This window comes from Protopterus annectens, chromosome 4.part0, assembly GCF_019279795.1.
Source record: "Protopterus annectens isolate FY-2018-M chromosome 4.part0, PAN1.0, whole genome shotgun sequence".
NCBI classification, from domain to species: Eukaryota; Metazoa; Chordata; order Ceratodontiformes; family Protopteridae; genus Protopterus; species Protopterus annectens.
The window spans coordinates 793,960,253-793,977,752 of NC_056733.1; the positions used below are offsets into that span (position 1 = coordinate 793,960,253).

General features: G+C 39.7%; 1 protein-coding gene across 12 annotated transcripts in view; it reads right to left on the minus strand.

Moving 5' to 3' along the window:
* The window catches only part of LOC122799590 (RIMS-binding protein 2-like), a 2,967,700-nt gene that overhangs the window by 2,525,002 nt on the left and 425,198 nt on the right, over nt 1-17,500 (minus strand). The window lies entirely within an intron of this gene.

The following is a 17,500-nucleotide window of genomic DNA, read 5'->3' on the forward strand; positions in this document are numbered from 1 at the left end:
ATTTTCTCTATGTAAGTGTTTCTGTCCATTACAGTCAACCCACCCCCTTTATCTGGTTTCATAATTCTTATTGTGTGATTAGCATACACATTTTTTGAGTGTATCCATCGCAGATCGGGTCAGATTCATCTCATTATCCAACCTACCTCCTTCTTTAAATAATGATCGAATGTCCAATTCACACATTTTTTCAAATGTTTGGACAATAGGGCAGAGGGGAGGATTAAATACACTTGGTTTTCTACATAAATTTGTAACATTGGTATCTTGACTGTTATTCTTAAAACAAAATTGAAAATTCAATTTCCGTGTATATAACTTCAGATCAATTAGTACATCACCCAAACCACCTTTTCTACTAGGGACAAAAGATAGCCCCTTCTCAAAAATGTTGATATCATCCTGAAAACAAACATTACTATAGTTGTAAATCTTAAAATCAGAATTCTTATTACTAATTAACTTAGGAAATACAGCATCCTGAATAGTGTTATTAATCCAAGAAACCACCCTGGTTAATGAATGTTGGCTTTCCCCCTGTAGTTCCGATAACACTGTTTTGTCCCCCCTCTCTGATTTTTTAGTCGTTCTGACCTCCTCAGAGGGGGAAACTCTAAAGGGTTAACACCAAATTCATTTTCACCATTGGGTGTATAACGATGGCCGTTGTAGTAATGGCCAGATTCATTATTAACACTGTTGTCCTTATTTTGACTTAATGGGGGAGGGGGGGTATGCTCTATTTTCAGCGTACTCCCTTTCATCCCTTCTCAATTTCCCTTCCTTTCTATTTTTTATCTCAGTAATATAAAGGTCAACACTCTTGAAAATATTTTCATACTGTGTTTTTTTAAAATCAAACAACAAGTCTGATTGAATAGAGTTGTTAATATACACAATTTTGTCATTAAGTGTGCCCATTTTTCTATCATTGTCTTTTATAAGACAGTCCAGTAATTCGCATCCATGCCGATTAAAAAGTTTTATCAGTTCCTGATGTAATTCAGAGTCCAAGTAGTCCAGTCGGGTAACGTAACAGTCAAGATACCAATGTTACAAATTTATGTAGAAAAACAAGTGTATTTAATCCTCCCCTCTGCCCTATTGTCCAAACATTTGAAAAATATGTGAATTAGACATTCGATCATTATTTAAAGAAGGAGGTAGGTTGGATGATGAGATGAATCTGACCCGATCTGAGATGGATACACTCAAAAATGTGTGTGCTAATCACACAATAAGAATTATGAAACCAGATAAAGGGGGTGGGTTGACTATAATGGACAGAAACACTTACATAGAGAAAATGTTTGATATTTTACACTCAGACATCTATTGTCAGATTAGTATTAATGAGAAGAATATTTTATATAGGAGGGTTGATTTAATACTAGAACTACTCCTTAATAGACAAATCTCACTGGATGAACATTCTTTCACGTTAGTAAAATGGCCAAAAACATCTACAATATTTGGCATTCCGAAGATCCACAAAGATCTTAGTAACCCCCCTCCCCCTTTAGGCCTATAGTAGATGCTAAGCCATCTAAAACATACTTCATTGCTAAATTTATTGACATATTACTTAAAAACATCTTGGTAAATTGTCAGTGGATAATTAAAGACTCCTGGGATCTTCTAAAAAAACTTAACAAGGAGATGTATAGTGACAGCTTAATATCCGTCACTATAAATGTAAAAGATTTGTTTTCTATTATTCGTCACGAAACTGCTATTGAATGGTTTTATTTATTTGTATGACGTCACACTGATTTAGGACACAACTGTATTCTTACCATTAGAACACTAATGGAACTTGTTCTAGAGACCAATATTATTGTGTTTGAATAACAGTTATTCAAACAGTGCAATGGGGTGGCAATGGGGGCCACATCTGCCCCCATTTTTGCAAACTCTGTCCTAGCTTTTTGGGAGACAGAGTTTATATTTTCAAGCCCATATGCAAAATGCTGGAAATTTTACGGTCATTATTTGGACGACATTCTTATTATTTGGGATGATAGTAAAGACCAACTTGACAAGTTTCTGGAATTTATTGAGGACAGTACTGATTTTTTGAAATTTTCTCATGTATTTTCATATGAGAAAATTAATTATTTGGATATTACTATTTATAAAAATATAATGGAACAACGATTTGAGACCACCATATTTAGAAAACCCACCTACTCCAACACACTACTGCATTTCAGCAGCTTTCATCCTATACATCAAAAGAAGGCATTAGTGAAAGGACAGGGGGTTAGATTGGCCAGGATGATCTCGGAGAATCATGAGTTCCTGGATCAAATCAAAATACTTAAGGGGATGTTAATAAATAGGGGATACCCTGGAGAATATGTGGACAATATTCTCCAGGAGGTAACCACCAAAAGAGAAAACAGTTTTTTTTTATATTACTTGGTAAAGGTACCAATGTTACCATGATAAAAAAATACTAACGGAGAGAATAATATATTTAATAAGGTTGGTACTTTTAAATATAATATGTACTATAGTAATATTGTGAAAATTATCCAACACAACTGGAATTTATTCAATACTAATCAGGAATTGCTCGATATTGTAGGTTCAGCACCTAATTTAATAAATAAAAAATATACCACTATTAAAAATATGTTGGAGAACGCTATTGAACCTTACTCTGGAATTAGGGTTATGGTTAAGTGTGGGTTTTGTTTACAATGCCAGGCTATCATAGAAGGAAATGAAATATATATACCTAATTTTGGTAAATTCAAACATAAAAAGAAGTTTACATGTAGCAGTAAGGCAGTAGTATATATAGGAATGTGTAATCAATGCCCCTGTTTTTATATTGGTAAAACCATCAACGCCCTTAGGAGCAGAATGTATCAACACTTTTATGATATCAAAAACCAGGACATAAAAAATGTGTTGGCTGTCCATGTTAAAAACAACGATGGTCATTCCTTTAGATTTTCAGTTCTTGAACAAGTCACATTAGGAGACAGGGGTGGACCCCTTAATGACTTTCTTGAATCTAAGGAATTGAGATGGCAACTTAGAACAAATGCAACACATTATCCAGGTTTGAATACTAACATTTCTGTTAGTTCTATTCTTAGACTTAAAACAGAGGGCTATTTGTAACATTCTCTGTAGTAACATACCACACTGGATGGATTTTCATGGTTTACATCTGTTTTCAACAGTTTTGATATTTGGTTCTTTAATTTTAATTATGTATCAGGTTTAATTGATGATGATGTCAGCAATTTTGTATGGTAATTTGGAGGGCTGTGAGGGTATTTATTGGGTCAGTGTTTGTATTACTGTGATTCTGATGAAGTTTTTTATTAAAAAACTAAAGCACTAAATCTATTTTTGGTGTGGATCTGAGCTGTCTTTTCTTGTGGATTATCAGTTTTGTGTGTTTTGGTGTTGTTTAAAATAAAAAAACTAGCTCAAGCTAGTCGAGTCATCTTGGTCAACAAAAAATAAGCAAATATGCCAACTGATACGTCACCTTCAATGGTTTGAACATCTGCCATTGTTAAGAATAAGTTCAAATGTAATAAATACTGCTGCAACAGTCAGCCTCCAACAAAAAAATATACATCTGAAACTCACCAGGTACTGCAAACATATTTTAATACAAATGTGTTCAAAACTATTTGAGTCATCATTCAGTACCCTAAGCATATTGTTTTCTAGTTTTATACTAATGGGTTGAGTACTATATGAGCCTTTATTCAGTACCCTAAGTATATTGTTTTCTAGTTCTATATTATCTGTGTTAGACACTTTTTTCTTTTTTGGTTAATTTCATTCAAAGATGTCTTTTTTCGAGTTAACTTTATTTCAGCAAAAGTAAACAGTTACATCCTGCAAATATATAAAATATGTTGATACTTTGTAATCATGGCTATCTCACATCCAATGATGTACAATCATCCCACGTCAGAGTCAGTCACTAGATCTGGAATTAAAGTGGTACTTCCTAGGAATTCCCAAAATCTGCACGGAACAATAGTAGCTAAAAAGTAACTACATCTGATGCATACTGTGAAAATAGGGAAGATCAGTTTAGCTTTATGACTACAGTTCACAAATCTGTAAAAATGTATTATGTGCAACAAAGTTAGATTTGTAAATGAAATACCCACTGCATAGAAAGTATACAGAAGAAAGAAAAAATCCTTAGCATTCATCCATTTTCCAAAAGAGAACAGCAAAATCAAAGAATGCAGCCCTTCTCATTGCACTTATCCATGCAAATGTAAGGTTTACTCTGCTTTAAATTCCAAAGCAGTCACTAATCCCTCTTCAAAGATAATGTTTCCACAGGTACTACCTAACATTTTAGAACATTCATGTTGTTGACATAAACAGCATCGTAGGGCTTTCTCTAGTTCATATTCTGAATATCTAAACAAATACCTATAAGCACACTATAAAGGCTTAGGAAAACACGTCTGCTTTCTAGGGGAGTTTTATTTACTTTATTTTATTTATCAGTGGTTGACCAAGTTAGTCCTACTAGGCTGATGGCCTCTTTTAGGGGAGACCCATGGTGGCATTCATATTAGTAGGGGAAATATGCTCAGGATATCTGGGATTTCCCTATACTCTTTTCAGTGGGTGCCATGAGATCGATTACATCCACATGAATTACAACCAACTCAAGCAGATGGGACTTTGGTTTAACATCTCATCCAAAGATGACATACTCAGTAGTGCAACATCCCCCTAATGACGCAGTGCACTGTCAGCAATCCAGTCACCTGGAGTGGGACTAGAACTAATAGCCTTCTAGTCTTCAAGCACCAAAGTTGAATGTACTACCTGTTGCACCACTGCCAATGTCAGGTGTACTATAATGGTTAAGAAAAACACATACTATCCCCATTTTATAGCAGATGCATCCATTATGGCAACATCTGTTACCATCAAGATGCACTTTGACAATACAGAACTGGTCAAACAGAATTCACTTAAACACTTTTCTATATGAATTCACAGTATCAAGGGACACAGCATCAGAGTAACAGCCCTCTTCACCACGATGCTGTAACTTAGGAGATGATTATATCAGAAAAGCAGCGCAGGGGATCTCACTGTGAAAGACTTTTTTTCAATAAAGCATTTCATCTATCATTTGTTGGTCACGTGTCATCTCAATGATTTGTGTTCAAGAAAATGCAAATTGCTTACACTGGGGGTTAACTAATTAATCATAATTTTTTAATAATAACACTTCTATAATCAGATTTATTGACTATTAAAAACCCTTGAAAGCAGAAGCAGGATCCAACTCATCTGCACATTGACTATCCCTTCATTCCTGCAGTGTGCTGTCTTATTTAAGTGGTGTTACATGGACACCCAAAATAATGAAATTTCTTATTTTAAATATCTGCATATTTTGTCTACATAATCATAAAATAAATCACAAAAATAAGCAAATCAAACTATCTGCAATCAAAACGTATTTTATCAGCATCCTCACAGACATAACTGATCTTCCATTAAAACATGGATTTTGCTTTTACTCAGCCTGAATTCCTTCAGCTTAGCCCTGAAATTAAAACTATAAACTAAACAGATTTTTTTTAATTCTTGCACTCCTTACACAGAAAAATGGAAACAATGTTCCTGGATTTGACTAGAACTGCCTCTGAAATAGGCAATTAACTAGAATCTTTGTATCTTTACTTTCTCATTAAGAAAAACTTCCCTATGTACTCTAATGAACAGATAACTGACTTCATAGTACCAAAAAGGTCTTTCCTACTTTTTTTATGGTCTGAACAGTCACACAGCAGTATTTTATGGCAGAACTCAGCAGATAGCCAGCATGATAAAATAAAATATTCCATTTCTTCCATGAGGGGAAATGCAAAAAAAATGAAACAAAGTACAAAGTTAGGTTTACTAAATTAAAATAAAAAGACAAAGATATAGTCAGTCTTAATAAGATAAAAGGCCAGAATATATATATGTATTGAACAGACTGACCTAAATTGCCCAAATGCATTTCAGAGGTCTGTAACTGTAGGCTTGTTTTACTCCTTTATGTTTGCAGCCTGCTGGAAACATAGCATGGGACATCTAAAATTTTGATAGCATGTTCATGGAGAGACAATAGCTATAACGTGTTAAAATGCTGTACACTAGATATTAGGAATGCTTGCAAAGAGAAAATTATACTGCAACTGCATCATAATAGTAAAATGAACATATTCTAAATGCTATTTCTTTCAAAGGTGTTACAGAAATGCTGCATGAGCTGTACGAGAAGAGTAAAAAACTGTAAGGCTGTTTCCTACCTTTCCTGTAACTAGTGTAGTCAGGTTACATATTTGCTGTATGTATCCAGGACTGTATGTAAGCTTCTGAGCCCCCACAAGCCTTTCTGTGTTGGAGGGAAGCCTTCTAGCTTGACAATGGGAGTGGTAAGCACTAGGTAACCTGTCTACCACATAAGGAGTGGTTCTGGCCCAGAAATTGTAGCTATTGGCTGTTTGGGCAATCATTTCCATCTCTCTCAACTTTCTGATTTGAAAGCCTGCATTTGCATTTGTTTGTTTCCTGTAACTAGTCTAGTGCAGATACAGATTCTTAGTTGTTGCACTTGAATTTGCTTATTCGTGCTCAGCACTTGTTGTAAGCACTAAATAAGCTACTAATTTCTATAGCACTAAACCTTCCTCATTGCCTAGAGAAAAACAGTTTTTGTACTTACTTTTCTCACTTGCTTAGAAAAAAACAGCTCTTGTACTCACTTTCTTCACTTATCTAGAGGAAAATAGTTTTTTATTCAGGCATGTTTTTTTCACATATTGTACTTATTTGACTGCCTGCACTTTTAAAAAGTTGTTTTTTTGTTTAAATAATTTGTTTAACTGTTGTAGGCTACACATTAAAGTGTGATAGCCTTTCCTGATTGTTTGTAGTCATTTAAAGCTGTTTTAAGTTTATTGCTTACTGTTTTGCCTTATCTTTAAAAAAAAAAAAAAATCCTTGTTTCCCACCTTTCTAAGCTAGTATAGTCCAGTTTTCAGGCTAGTGCTGAATTCAGGGCTGTGATAGTAGTTTCTGAGTTGCCCATACCTTACTTGGATAGAAGGAAGTTTCGCTGTTCACCTGTGAGAGAGGGGAGCTTTGAGCAACCTATCTGTCCTTGGAGGAGTGGTTCCAGCCCAGAAATTAGTAGTTTATTGGCCATTTTGGGCTAATTTCTATCTCTTTCATTTCCCTACTATAAAAACCATGTTTGCACAGTTTTGCGCACCGGGCAGCGCCGATTAGCTATGGTTAAATTATTCCCGGCTCCACTAAGTCTCCTCTTCAGTTTTTCCCTTGAAACTAGTCTAACTCTCAACCTAAGCACTCAAAAAGCATCCTACAGCCCAGCACTTGCTCAGACCGAATAGCAAGCAATAATATACCCTGACACTGATTGCCCAGCAGGGCAAGGCTCTTTATTCACCCCTCACCAACCAGGTGACTAAGCAGCTCACCCTACTATTCAGGCATGACCAAAGGGCAATTTCAGGGATACTCTCCAGTCCAGCTGGTGAATCTGGGTATCCTGAGGAAATGTTACAACTGCCTCATGTACACAGACAACACTCTTCTCCTACTACAAAACACTAACATATGTAAGAGATGCAATTAAACAGCCAAACTGGAAGCTAAGCTGTCTCCACCCAAGACTGGAACAGACAGTCAAGAAGAGAAGGTTAACACTTGTACCACACCTCCAGCCACACACAGACCTACTAAAACAACACTGGCAAAAAATACACATAAATGCACAAAATCATACTCGGAAGCTCTAAATAAAAACCTGCAAAAGCATCAGAGACCTCCAAAGCAGACACCCAAACAACCTGCACCTCCCGTCACAAACCAGACAACACATAAAACACAAAATCAGTGTGCTGCACAATCACAACCCTTAAGGTGAAATAACATACCTAACACACTAGTAATAGGTGACTCCATAGTCAGGCACACTGACGTCCCACTCACTAGGCTGGACAAGCAGAAGGTTACTGTTAGCTGCCTGTTGGGAGCCAGAATCTGCCACATAACACAAGCACTCAGGTCACTCCAGAACAAGTACAAATATGACTCTGTCATTGTTCATGTTGGTGTGAATGACCTGAGATGTACCTCCCTGGACTACATGAAAAGAGACATGGAATAGCTCTCTGATCATGTAGCCCAGGCTGGTATGACCCTGACCTTGAGTAGCATCTTACCCTCACCAAGAATGATACCTCAGTATAAAGGAAAAATGATCAATTTCAACAACTGGCTAAGCTTCTGGTGTCATTCAAAGGGGATCCAATGTCTAACAGCCTGGGACGACATTCTTGACAAGCTGCATTGTTCATAATAGATGGCTTGCACCTGTCACCCTAGGCTTTCAAATACTGGCCAAGGCTCTTGCTGCCCCCATAGTGCCTTTTTTAGGCAAGGCTCAAAAGTCAAACCCACCTCCGTAAACAGCACAATTAACAAAAAACTGAGGGTTATGCTACTCAACGCCAGGAGTTTAAATCTCAAAATGCACACGCTTGAAGCACTCCTCAGTAAAGAAAATGTCGACATCTGTGCAGTAACTGAAACCTGGTTCAAGGCTCCAGAGAGCACCCTAGCACCACAGGGCTACAACTCATACCACATGTTTTGGCCACAGAACATGGACTGAAACACAAAAGGAGGGGGTGTATCCATATTCATCAAGGATACCTACACCTCCAGGTTAGTGGTGCAGTATGATACCTCTGAGATCATCCATGTGCAACTAACATTGGGCAAATCTGCAATGCAAATTGTGGCCTGCCACAGATCACCCTCCATGACCCAGGACCACCACTCCATCTTTCTAGAGACACTGGAAAATATGAAGGTCTTACTGAACACCCTGATATTGGATGATTTCAATTACCCTACCATTCACTGGGAAAACTACTTAAGCACAAACTCCCAGGCCCAGTGCTTCCTGGAATCATCAACTCAAATGCCCTGGATCAGCTGGTAAACTCTCCTACCAGAGGTGAAAACATATTGGACCTGGTCATCACCAACATGGGTGACAGGTGTTCCACACCGGAGGTCAACCCGTCACTGGTTAGATCAGACCATAAACTAATCACTCTGAATGTCCACACCCCACCACCACCCCCAACAAAGGAAACCACAGTAAAAAACTTTTCTAAACTTCACCTTACTTAAGACAGAGGTGGTAAGTTTCACAGCCCCCACGCTAAAGGATAACACTGCCCAAGATGCATAAACCTTTACAAATGCACTCTATGGGCACCTACAAGGATGCATGGATCACACCATCCCTAGCAAAACCAAGACTCACTCCTCTAAGAGAAGAAAACCAGTTTTGTGGACCCCTGCCATAAACAGGCTATACAACAGAAGGAGGAAACTAGTTCAGAAAAAAGCAAAGGAAAGACATCCCTGATCAGTATCAGTAAGAAACTAAGGTCCCACATGAAATCATCCAAGGCTAACTTCAAAAGAAAAATAGCCAAGGATTCAAAAGATAACCACAAAGCCTTCTTTAGATATGTTAAGAATTTAAGTGGCAACTCGCAAAAATGCACTGAACTAGTGCAAAATGGCACAAAATATACTGAACCTACTGATACTGCCAACTTCCTGGCAGACAGATTCAGTGCAAACTTCACCCCCCTCTCACCACCAAAAGGGCCCACAACAATACCGGAAAAGTATTGTGTCCCAAATATCACAGACGCACAGGTGAAAACAGCCCTTTCAAGAGCCAAAAACACAACGTCAATGGGACCAGATGGTGTCCCAGGCTGTGTCTTGCATGAACTACAGAACGAACTAACCCCCCACCTAAACACACTGTTCAACCTCAGCCTCTCCACAGGCTACGTGCCCATAGAATGGCACACTGCAATGGTTATTCCTCTCCACAAAGAAGGGGCCACAACTGACCCTGGTAACTATCGCTCAATAAGCCTGACTAGCCTGGTCTGCAAGGCTATGGAGCGCATCATCATGGAACTCATTAACAAAGACATTGGGAACCTCCAAACACTTCACCAGACCCAGTTCAGCTTTGTTAAGGGCAGATCATGCCTACTAAACCTGGCTGACTTCTTTAAGGACAGTCACCAAGGCCATAGACGAGGGAAAGGTGGTTCACACAGCCTACCTTGACCTCGCCAAGGCTTTCAACACCATTCCCCACTCGGGTATTACAGAAAAACCCACCAGCCTGAACATAAACCCCTACATCATGAGATGGGTTGCCAACTGGCTTACAGACAGAACTCACATGGTAAGAATAGTGGGCTCCAGGTCTGACTCTAAACCAGTCACAAGTGGTGTCCCACAAGGCTCGGTCCTGGGACTCCTACTGTTCAGCATATACTTCTCAGAAGTACAGGCAAACACCGGAGGACTATGGCTAACCAAGTTCGCTGATGACTGCAAACTGGGAGCCATAATTGACTCTCCAGCTGACACAGACATCCTCCAAAAGGGCCTTACTGAGACGGACACCTGGTGTCAAAGTCATGGCCTCAAGCTAAATGCCAAAAAATGCATAGTCATTCCATTTGGGAAAAACAAAACACCCATGAATTACCACACAGGTGGCAGCCCCTTAATACAGAAGAGGTAATAAGAGATCTGGGGACCCAGGTATATAGTAATCTCTCCTTTGACAATCATATTGCCAAAGTAGTTAGGAAATCCTTCTATGTGGCCCATCTAATTACTAAAGGGTTTGCATCTAGAAATAAAGAGGTTATAGTGCCCCTCTACTCGTCACTCATTAGACCCATCATAGAGTACAATGCCCCATTTGGGATGTACCTCACAAGACACTTCCAACAGCTGGAAAGACCACAAAAGTACCTCACCAAGAGGATTACTAGCCTCAAACATATGTCCTAGGCAGCCCGACTGAAAAAACTCCTGCTGTACTCAGTGGCATATCGCTTACTCAGAGGTGATCTCTCCCTGATTTACAAAGCCATGTCCAACTCAGAATTGATGGACATGCTCCACCTAAAGAAATCCAAGTCACTGCGAGCCACACGCTCTGGTGAGCTAAACCTTGCCACAACAATAAATAGAACATGCTGAAGGGATAGATTTCTGTCACAGAGACTCCCCATGCTTTGGAACAAAATTCCAAACTACATTAGGCAGCAGCCCTCACCGACACTCTTCAAGAGAAACCTTAACGAGTGGATGGGTAACAGAAAATACACCCCTGGGATCACTTCATTGGCTCTGCTTGACAGAGGATCAGTTAATTAATCAATGGGGTGGCGAAAGCTGACACACAATGGCAAGGCTTAGAAATGCCCTCGGGCAGATAGCCTAGTACCTACCTATGAACCTATGTCCAAGGGTCAGCTCCCAGTGTTCTCTCCTGTCTATCTGATGAATCTGGGCATCTTGAGGCAATGTAGAAATTGCCTCATGTACACAGACAACCCTCTCCTCCTACCACCCAACACTACAACCTGTGAGAGATGCACTTATCTAGCCAAACTGGCTCTCCAACCAAGACCAAACTTGACATTCAAGAGGATAAGGTAAACACTTGCACCACACCACACTTATCACATAGTCTCACTAAATCTACACCACCAAAATCCACACTCAATAATAATCTGCCCAAGCAACAGAGACCTCCAAAGCCCACTCAACCACAGCCAATAAGGCAAAACAATGTATCCAACACACTAGTCATATGTGACTCTATACTCAGGCACACTGATGTCCCACTCACAAAGCTAAACAAGGAGAAGGTTACTGTCAGCTGCCTATTGGGTGTCAGGTTCTTCCACATAACCCACTCACTCAGGTCACTCCACAACAGGTACAAATATGACTCTGTCATAGTCCATGTTGGTGTGAACAACCTGAGATGTACCTCCTTGGACTACATGAAGAGACATGGAAGAGCTCTCCGATCTTGTAGCCCAGGCAGGTATGACCCTAGCCCTGAGTAGCATTCTGCCATCGTCCAGAATGATACCGCAGTACAAGGACAAAATGATTGACTTCAACAATTGGCTGAGCTTCTGGTGTCATTCTAGGGGGATCCAGTATCTTTCTGCTTGGGATGACATGGTCGACAGGCCATGATGCTTTGCCAGAGATGGCCTGCCTCTGGGATTCTGGATTCTGGCTAAGGCTCTTACCGCCCCTATAGTGCCTTTTTTAGGCAAGATTCAAATGACAAATTCATCACCATAACAGGAACATGCAAGCAAAAATTGAGTGCATTCACTCAAGGCACTCCTTAAAATGGAGAACATCGATATCTGTGCAGTGACTGAGACCTGGTTTAAGGCTCCAGAGAGCACCCCTGCACTACCAGGCTATGACTCATGCCACACTTTTCTGCCATATAACCTGGACCGGAACACCAAAGGCAGAGGTGTGTCCATATTCATTAAGGATATCCACACCTCCAGGCTAGTTGCTCAGCATAATGCATCTGAGGTTATCCAAGTGCAACTAACTCTGGGCAAAACTGCAATCCAAATTGTAGCTTGTTACAGATCCCCCACCATGCCCCAAGATTCCCACTCCTCTTTTCATGATGTATTGGAAAATATTAGGGTTCAACCAAACATCCTAATAATGGGCGGTTTCAACTGCCCCACAATTAACTGGGAAAACTACTCATGTACCAACTCCTTCACACAACGCTTTCTGGAATTCATAAACTCCAGTGCCCTAGATCAACTTATCCAAACCTGCACCAGGGGAAATAATATCCTAGACCTAGTCATTACCAACATGAGTGACCGGTGTTCCACACCTGAAGTCAACTCCTCGTTGGTCCAATCTGACCATAAGCTAATCACCCTTGATATCCACATCCCGCCCCACCCCCCCATTAAGGAAACCATGGTAAAAAATTTCTCCAAAGGCAACTTCATGCTTCTTAAGACAGAAGTGGTGAACTTCATGACATCCATGCAGATGGACAGTATAGTTACGACTGCTGAATCCTACACAAATGCACTCTATAAGCACTTACACGAGTACATGGATCGTGCTATCCCAAGCAGAACCAAGACGCTATCCTCCAAAGAAAAGAAGCCAATCTGGTGGTCCCCGGCCATAAACAAACTCTACAACAGAAGGAAGAAACTGTTGCAAAAGAGAGTAAAATCCCATGAGTGGAGGAGCTCTCTGGTCAGCCTCATTAAGAAGCTGAGATCCTTTATAAGATCCTCCAAAGCTAGCTATGAAAACAAAATCACCACTGATTCTAAGGACAATCACAACGCATTCTATAGCTATGTCAAGAATCTCAATGGCAACACCCAGATCTGCTCTGAGTTACAGCACAATGACACAAAAATTACAGAACCAACTGATATTGCCAACATCCTGGCAGATAGGTTCAGTGCTAACTTTACCCCTCCTCATTCCCTAATGGGCCCATATCTATACAGGAAGAATGAAGAGTCCCTGTAATCACAACTACGCAGGTAAAAGCTGCACTCTCCAAAGCCAAAAACACAGCATCCAAGGGACCGGACAACATCCCAGGCTGCATTTTACACGAACTTCAAAACGAACTGGCTCCACACCTAAGCACCATATTCAATCATAGCCTCATATCAGGCTTTGTGCCCACTGAATGGTATACAGCAACAGTTATCCAACTCCACAAAGGGGGAGCCACCACTGATCCCGGGAACTATTGCCCTATTAGCCTGCCAAGCCTGGTCTGCAAGGCCATGGAAAGTATCATCATGGAACTCATAAACAAAGACATTGGTAACCTCCAAACTCTGGATCCCACCCAGTTTGGGTTTGTGAAAGGCAGATCATGCCTCCTGAACCTGATCGACTTCTTTGAGGCAGTCACCAAAGCCGTAGATGAGGGTAAGGTGATTCACAAAGCCTATCTTGACCTCGCCAAGGCTTTTGACACCATCCCTCATTCTTGAATTATAGTTAAACTCACTAAACTAGGTATAAATCCCTACATCACAAGATGGGTTGCCAACTGGCTCACTGACAGAACGCACACTGTAAAAATTGCACACTCCAAATCTGATCTCAAACCAGTGACAAGTGGAGTACCACCGGGTTCAGTCCTGGGACCTCTCCTGTTTGGTATCTACTTCTCTGAAGTACGGACTAACACAGTAGGCCTCTGGCTAATGAAGTTCACAGATGACTGCAAACTAGGAACCATAGTAGAGTCCCCAAATGATGTGGAAATCCTGCAGAAGGGCCTCACTGAGACAGAGGCCTGGTGTCAGAGCCATGGCCTCAAGCTCAATGCCAAAAAGTGCATTGTCATCCCCTTTGGTAAAAACTCTGTACTCATGAACTACTGCATAGACAGCAGTCTACTTAACACCGAATGTGTGATAAGAGACCTTGGGACCCAGGTGGACAGTAGTCTGTCCTTTGATAGTCACATTGCCACAGTAGTCAGGAAGTCCATCTATGTGGCATGCCTCATCATAAAAGGGTTCTCATCCAGGAAAAAAAAGAGGTCATTGTTCCCCTCTACTCAACACTCATTAGACCCATTATAGAGTACAATGCCCCTTTTGGAATGTACCTCACAAGACATCTGCAGCAGCTGGAAAGGCCACAGAAGTACCTCCCAAAGAGGATTACTGGCCTCAAACAGATGCCCTACATTGACCATCTCAAAAAACTCCACCTTTACTCCGTATCATATCGCCTACTCTGAGGTGATCTCTGCCTAACATATAAAGCTATGTCAAACCCAGAGCTGTTGGACATGCTACACCTAAAGAAATCCCAGTCCCTATGAGCTACATGCTCTAGGGACCTAAACCTTGTCACCACAATAAACAGGACATGCTGGAGGGATAGATTCCTGCCCCAGAGACTTCCCATACTCTGAAACAGGCTACCCATCTTTGTCAAGCAAAGTTCTTCATTAGCACTCTTCAAGAAAAATCTTGATGAGTGGATGGGAAATAGGAAATACACCCCAGGGATCACTTCTGTGTCTCTGCTTGACAGTGGCACAGGAAAATAACTTTCTTGGGTGGCATAAGCCATGGAACCTTGTTGGCTAGGTTTACGTAGGCCCTCGGGCCGATAGCCTAGTACCTACCTATGAACCTAAGAGACCATATGCTCCAGTATTAAAGTAATATATACAATTATTTTCAAAATATTATTAGTACAAAAGTTACTTAAACTAATACTGTAATTTGAGCTTTATATGCTTAATTGTATGAGTTACAGTCTAAGTACCTTAAGCACAAAAGATATGAGATGTTGAGAACTAACAGATTACTCAACAGACACGTTATTAAGTATGTGCAGCTGTATTACTGTATTACATGGGGACATAGCAAGTCCCTGATTCCTAAAGATAGAATTAGTATACAAGAGATGGATAAGAAGTCCAGTGAAGGCAAATCTAGAAGTTGAGCAGATTATATTCCAATATTAAGAGTCGTAAATGCAAGTGATGTTGAATTTGTTCATCTCACAAATGTAACCTTGCTATCATTTAGTACACAGTGAACTATTTAGCACAATCCATAATTTTTCAGTGCTTGTTTTTTTGTAGACGGAAAGACAATTTCTCATTTTCGCATTAAAAAGTACACCTGTACAATGTAACTCCTAATCCCAGTGAAATGAAATAGCAATTGATATGTCCATGCTAGAAGAAGCTCTCCTACAAGTTAAGCTGACACCCTTGCGTTCCAACCCCAAATTTACTACTGGACTGATCTGCTTTGCTTTTCTAGGGAAGGGTATACAATAGGAGAGTGGTTACTGATGAAGGGTAAATGGTCTTCAAGACTCAGTTGCCTTTTAATTCCTGTGTTCCTGTTGTGCCATTATTCTTACATGTGGTATCTCTTAGAAACAGGCCCTTCATTATTATCGATGATCTACTTTGCCAGCTTATTGAAAAGCATCACATCTCCCCCATATCTCCCCACAAGCTAAATTTGCATTGCAAAAATACTTCTAATTCCTTTAAATAAAAGGCTAGAATGCTCAAGTTGGTCTCTTTATACAAATACTCTACTTTCCCCTGTTGACACATGTAAATGTGTAACAGTTTAGAACTCCAAACTGACAGCAACACTACTACACTGACATAAAATAAAGTTTAAAATTATCCATTTTCCAGACTGCTGTATTCTTGTAAGTTTATTTATTGTTACACTTGATAAATATACCTTCCTATTTTTTTAGACTGTGAAATGGATGACGGTTGTTAGCTGCAAATAAGCTGTGATCCGTTGCTGTCTCTTTATTTTCCATAACCCTGACATCCAGCATGCATGAGTGTATTAAGTCACTTACCATATTAAAACCCCACCCTTATCCATGGAGAATTGGCAGCTATAGTTAGTGGGTCTTACCTAGTTAAGAAAGGATAAATAAATATAAACATATGCAAACAATTAAGCAGCATGCCACTCGATGTGGGTGTGACTAAACAGCATTAGCCATTTTTATCTTTTTTCTTCAAACATAGTTTAAAGATCTTCTACCTTAGAAAAATGGAAGGTAGAAGACAACTGATTTAATTACTGAGCGGACCCCCTTAAATGCAGCTGCAACATACAAATGAAAGCCAAAAAACGGCCATTAATAAAAGAACAGACTAAATACCTGGCTGCATGTTTCTTCTCACCCACCCCAAGTTTTTAATTAAGTGATCAGCCCAAGGGATAAAGGTTCTTCTAATAGTTCAAATATTTTGAGCATTTTATATTAGGAAAACACTCAACAAGCACAACTAAATTTAAACAGAAAAGGATGAGGCATCCTACAGGAGTCTGGCTTCGTCAGATGGAAAAATATTTGTAGAGCCTAATGTATCATTCAGCTACAAAGGCAGGAAATCTTTTTATAATGCATTCAACAGCTCTGCAAACACGGAAAGGTAAGCAATCAACTGCAATGAAGATTTACTGAATATTAACACACTGACCCATATAAATCATTGACTCCCTGGTAGCCCTTTCCTGCCCTTTTTACTGTCTACTAGTTACCTGCCAACTTCTGTTACAAACACCACTCTGTACCAGCAAAGTACCTGGCAGTTCAGCCACTAACAAAATTCACGGTCTAGTTTGACGAATAATCAAAGGACTGTAGTGCAGAATTAGAAATGCCTAAAACGCCTGCAGTGATTGTTTCTAAATGAAAGGGAGTTAACTGAAAAAGGGCAGCTCACACAAGGTTCAGAAGTAGTAGTAGTAATGGAGAGACATTTATTTCAATATGCAGTTAACCACGAAAACTTGACCATCAGCAAAAGCACAGCTTTCGATCTGAAGTAAACTTAATATTTAAAACAAGGGCCTAAAAGGACTGAAGCAGTAACTGTGATAAGACGTAACAATAAGGAAGCCAATTACAGAAGTTAACACCATTTTGCAATATTCTAACAACCACTATTGTTATAGCTAGAGAGTTTAAATGCATAAAGATAATTATAAAAACAAAA